This window comes from Epargyreus clarus, unplaced genomic scaffold, assembly GCF_041222505.1.
Source record: "Epargyreus clarus isolate Ecla_fem2 unplaced genomic scaffold, WU_Ecla_fem_2.2 ptg000022l, whole genome shotgun sequence".
In the NCBI taxonomy this organism is placed as follows: domain Eukaryota; kingdom Metazoa; phylum Arthropoda; class Insecta; order Lepidoptera; family Hesperiidae; genus Epargyreus; species Epargyreus clarus.
The window spans coordinates 1,696,415-1,702,443 of record NW_027332229.1 but is presented as its reverse complement, the minus strand read 5'-3'; positions in this window follow the sequence as shown (position 1 = coordinate 1,702,443).

The window sequence follows — 6,029 nt, the reverse complement described above, 5'->3', positions numbered from 1 at the left end:
ATTTCGGAGAAATCAGTAACGTTTTTGATTAAAGCTGGTTTATGTAGATAACTGCTTGCTGCTGGGGTTCTCAAACTGAGAACTTGTCCATAGGTCGCCGGTTCGAAGGACCATAAAGATGTCGGGGACACCTTTTGATACTTGTAAAATGATAGAGGTTTTGAAAGAAATTAAATTTATTGCTTATTAATTTTTGGGGTCTCTTCTTTAATCACGTCTATTTCTCTTATTTTATTTATCAATTTAAATTCGCCGACTCCATCATACATATCAAATAACATTTGTATATGCTCCCATTTTGCCCATTTTGTACAAATCTGACATTTTCTGTTAAAAAATTGTTTGAATGTCAGGCCCCATTGGTGCGCTGGGCGTCCTGGCTTAGAATTAAAACTCGCCAAATAAGGTTGTAGCATGTATTTCCGTGGAACGACCGGCGTGTGCACTTAAAGCGGGTTCGCGGACGAGTGGTCGGGACGCGAGGAAGTGGTCCCCCGTAGGCCGCGGACGGCGCAACAACTGTTCCTAATAATATGAATGTATCTGTTCGAGAATATTTTTTACCTTTTACATTTACCCTCTTAATTTTTTTTACATTTTATCCTCAATTTTTATAACATGGCTGATGCAATCCCTACATTTTTGTGGTGTCACCTTTGCTAAACCTTCTTCAAATAACTTTTTACGTCATTCATTTTGAACGTCTTATTGTTTCTGGCTACATACCCCTTTACCTGAGCCCACACAAGCTCTATAGTGTTCAGGTCGCAATGGTAAGGAGGAAGTCGAAGAATGATGACACCGTGCTCTCAAGCCATCTCATCTATTTTATATTTATTAAAATATACTTCATGACTTTTTACAATTTCTGTTAATTGTTGGAGGAACATACTAAATGGTAATCTCTCCAATAATCTTTGGTCAATTGCCCGATGTTTTTCATATGTTTCGATTATTATGGGGATGAAACCACCAAAATCGAAATTCTGGACGTGCCCGTCCCCTAGCGGCGATAGTGTTGAGTGTTATATATTGGTTCATCAACAGGTGGAGTGGACACGATTGTTGCCTTAATATTGGAGGTATTATTCTTCTCCACTTTTATGCTCTCGATCTGTTTCCGGAATCCTTCAGATTGTTTGCTCGGTCTTCGCACGCGCTGTATCGTAGGGAGGGAGCGCATACGCCCAGTCCCATAGCACCTCACGATCCTGCATGTGCTGAAATCCTTGTTGAGCGTCTCTCTGCCCACGGCGGTTACCACCGGATTGGCTAGGGGTTTGTCTTACTTGGCGTCTGCCTTCCATTAAGTGGGTTGTTCGTCGCAAATTTGCAGAATTGTAACTATAAACGACTTTCGACGACGACGGAATTGTAACTAAAACTAAAAACTAATGTTCTTTAATCAGGGTGGAATCAAATGTGATATTTTTGTCGGCAAGCTACTTTTGTATGTCTACTTTCTTCCACGCTGTGGTGGGAAATTATTTCTACTTTACGATTATGGTACGGATGATTATCTATCATGGTGAATGGATTGATGTCCTGTCATTGCTATGTGATATTTCCGGTAACAATTTCTGGCCGAATGGCCATAGAGCTAGTAGCGGTGACACTGCGTGGGACTAATCTTTGATCGGTTTGATCGGGAAACTTCAATATCTATACCCGATATAAGGCATATCGAATGTATGGTAATTTCTTTGTATCGATTGAGTGGGGAAGAATGACGTGGACCATGTCATATGGCTTCTTCATCCTGTTATACATCTTAAAGGCCTCTTTGACGGGCAGGCCTACCGATTTTAAATCATTGACTATGACGTCAACTTCTAACTCTTTGGGCATTCGTCTTGTTGTTTGTTCTTCGTTCGTCTTGTTGAATGTTATCGTTTCTTGGAAACCCAAACACTGGTTAGTAATGGCTGTGAGTTGATTACATACCGTTTCAGTAATTGCAGTCTTAATAATATTTTCTATCTCCGTCTTCATTTCACTCTTCCAAATTTCTCTGAATTAGTCCTCTGTGATTTGGTCGGTTCGAGTTCTTCGAAACGTCACAATACCATCTTCAGGCTGATTCTCCACTTCAAATTCGTCATCCAATTTGGAATAAACTGCTTGTCGAACCGGCGTATTGGTGTTAGCTTGTTTAGGTAGCCTGCTTTTACACTCAACACACTTCCATTTCGACTTAGCATCCTGGTTTAACTTCTTGAAACGTTTAGGCGACAGATTATTAGACAAGGTAAGTCGTATTTACTTTTGCAGTCTTGACATACCATAAATTGCTTGTTCGCTATATGATTTGCAACCAACGCAAGGTATCTTTAAGTTAAAGTTTAAAATAGTGTATAACACATGTAATAAAATTACGTTAAACAACCGATTTATCGAAAAGTATTACTGACGCAATGCAAAACAATGTTCACTCATCGGCAGTCGCGGGGGTATGATAATCAATATTTTTTATTTTGGCAGTCATTATTAATATCCTTAGTTATTTAGGTCGACTTTTCTTTAACCCCGTATACAGAAAACATGGTAACATACAGAAATAATGTTATGTTACCATGTTTTCTGTATGGTACGGACGGTAACAAGCGAGGCAAAGCCCGATGTTACAGTCCGCACAAAATATACCACTGTCCTTCCTTTTTTTATGTTTGCTCCAGCATCTAGCACATTTTCGCCTTTTTAGAACGCCATTCCTTGGTAGTTCGCTGGGCATGTGCGATGGCAATTCTGGAGGACATAAGCTAGACGCTGGAGGAGGAAGAAGGCTTGATATTACCTTCTCCCTGAAACATTCTAGCGTAATTTTGCTATCCTTTCCCTTTCGGTATAAAAAGAAGGAGTTCAAAAACATAATTTGAAATATGTGAACTCCTATCTTTTTATATCACCTCATACATTTATGTTCGCACGGGTAGTACGCTAACATTTGGTCGCACCGGTCAACACCTTTCATAAATTTATTATATTTAACTATTATATTTGGTTTTGACACGGTGCGACCTCGGCGGTTCACCACATCTACCATTTCGGGTGTATGCTCTGTGGATAACGTCAAGACGTCCCTTTTATCCTTCCATTTCATTACGCATACACCCTTTCTATTGTTCTGGTAAATGTGGCCACCCCGTGTTAATTTTGTACTCTTTGCCTTCCGAGGATTTCTCCTGCGGGAAGGTAACAGTGTACCCGTGCAATATGTGGTTTTTGACAGCTAAATTTCAGCTAGATTGACACTATTATAATAATTATCCATATATAAGGAATGACCGGCATATAAATAATCTTTCATCAATTTGAGGACGACTTTATCGACGTGGCCTTTTCCTGCCACTTCCAAGTCAGCTGACCCTTTATACATGTGGATACGATGTACAAGACCATTAGGGTCAGCTAACATGTACAGTTTTACTCCAAATTTATTTTTTTTATTTTTTATATATTGTCGAATTAAAAGCCGTCCTCTAAATAAAATCATAGACTCATCTATAGTCAATTCTTTATCGGGATATATAACATCTTTCATTATATTATTAAAATAATTTACAAGGCAATCTACTTTTGAATAAATACAAGATTCACCGACACCGTTCGGCTGAAAATATAGCATACGAAAAATGAGCAGAAACCTATTTCTGCTCATATAATTTCCTAAATTAAATTTCACTAAGTGGTGCTTTCGCCAGTAATAATTTAATTTGTTTAGCCGAACGGTGCCCATAAAAAATAATATCCCTAAAAATATCAATAATTCTTCTCCATTCGTCGGTTACCACCGATTTAGCCGGCTATTCGCTGATATCCCTCTACTAATAACTTCTTCTGCGTGGTCGTTGGTGGTCATGGCCAAATTATTTAAAAAAGATATATTAAATAATATTTTAAAATACTCTACGGGATTAAGGTTCTCAAAATTAAATATTTTGATACCGGGTTGTCCGGAGAGAGGCACCGTGGGGGGCACCGTGGGTTCATCAATCCACTCAAGATCGTCCCCCATCTCACCTTCGTCACTGACGTCAATCACGTCACTCTCTTCTAATTCAGAAATGCTTGTCCTGTAAATAATTATTATAATGTAAATTTATCTCACACTAAACTTTACGTACGTAGGTTCATAAGGACTATGGGCACATAGTACAATGGTGTCACAAATTTATTTATATGTATATGTTACCTTATTTCAAAATTGGATTGAAAGAAAATTTGTTTTTACATCGAAATCTTTGTCTATTTTTTATACATTAACTTACCCCTCGGATTCGTCGGAGATAGACAAATCGGTGTCTAAGACCGACGAACAACTTTCAACCCGGCCTCTCGCCTGCCGGTAGTTGGAGGCGTCTTCTTCTCCAAACATCTCGTAAATGTTGCGTTCCACCTCATCTGGATTCATTCAGATTCATCTAGAGTAGAAAACTATACTGCATTAAATGTTTTAGTGACTTATCACCCAAAATTATGTTTCAAAACAAAATGTAAATAAACGTAATTGAAGTATATATTTTTAATACTATATAGACAATACTGAGTTCTCCAAATTTACATCATGTTTATTAAACATTTAAAAGTATTTAAAAAACTTGTTAATATACTGCCCGCTCCTGGATCTTTGATAAATTGTCATGCGTATAGCCGCTTCAACAGCGAAAACAATATGTAGGGGTAAGGTGCAATGGCGAAGGGGTAAGATCGATACATTCATTAAAACCATATTTATATGAGCCATCGTTGCTGAATATTCCATAAATCCTCTGTTGTACCGATATAAATAGCTTGAAATCCAATCACATAAAAAATCGTTATCGAATGAAATTCAATATTTAAAATAGATCAATATTAACCCGTTGAAAAGTTAACGAATCGGTTTTATTTTACCATATTATTTTCTTTTAATATATAAAAAAAATCAAAATCAACCTGTTGCCAAATCGACTGTTTGTTTCGCGATCGCAACGTGTCAAGAATAGGTAGTATTCTGCCGCGAGAAAATCAAATTTACCAAAAATCAGGCGTTAACGAATTATCTTTTCATACAGCATTTCAAATTACAAATACATTAAACTTTATCTTAACATGATTTTTTTACTTGCCTATGTAAAAAGATAATACACTGGGTAAGACTAAAATTCACGCGTTTTTTTCATACCACGACTGACCTAGACTGTAGGATAGAACTAGACGTAATAGTTTATGCAACAATGTCATCAATATTAAAATAACTACTCGACATTTGGAGATATTAAATTTTTAACTTCCCCCGTTTTTCATCTTACCCAAATTCACTCATGACTCTCACAAAGGAATTATTACAATGTTTAGAACAGAACGAGTAATATGTATTGTCATATACATATTTTGCTAAGTAAAGTTTAAATATAAAAAAATAACGTACATTTAAAAGCAGGTCTTGTAACAATATGCCTCTAAATATCGAAAGTAAATAAAATATATCAATTTTAATACTTACGGTTGACAGGATGAAATGTAGCAACACTCAACACACAAAATACAAAAAGACTGAAAGCGGTTCAGTGTATGGAATTATCGGAGTCCAGAAAATTAAGCCGTGGTCGTCATTAAAAACAGAACCGAAACAATATATTAAAGCCGAGGTCAAAACAGTTTAGAGCACTATCGGAGTCCAGAAATTCAAGCCGTGGTTGTCATTCAAAGTAGGATCGAAACAATTTGTGAAAGCCGGGTCAAAAACTATGAGGTCACAAACGATAGATCAGGAGGTGCGTCTTCTACAAATGTTTGCAGAACACTGATGTTTCAAATTAACAAATAACATGATGCACCTACTAATTTTGCACACGTGCACTACAAAGTACCCCAATATAATATAAGAACATAGCCTTTTGTTTATATATGAAAGGGAAAGGGCCGGTATCATAAACGGTAACATCTGGTGCGGTCTATTTTGTAATTTTAGGAATTACAGAATATTTTTACAATTTTGGCGGCGAGCCGTAATACTATTCTTTTGTTAAAACGTTTTCTAAAGATTT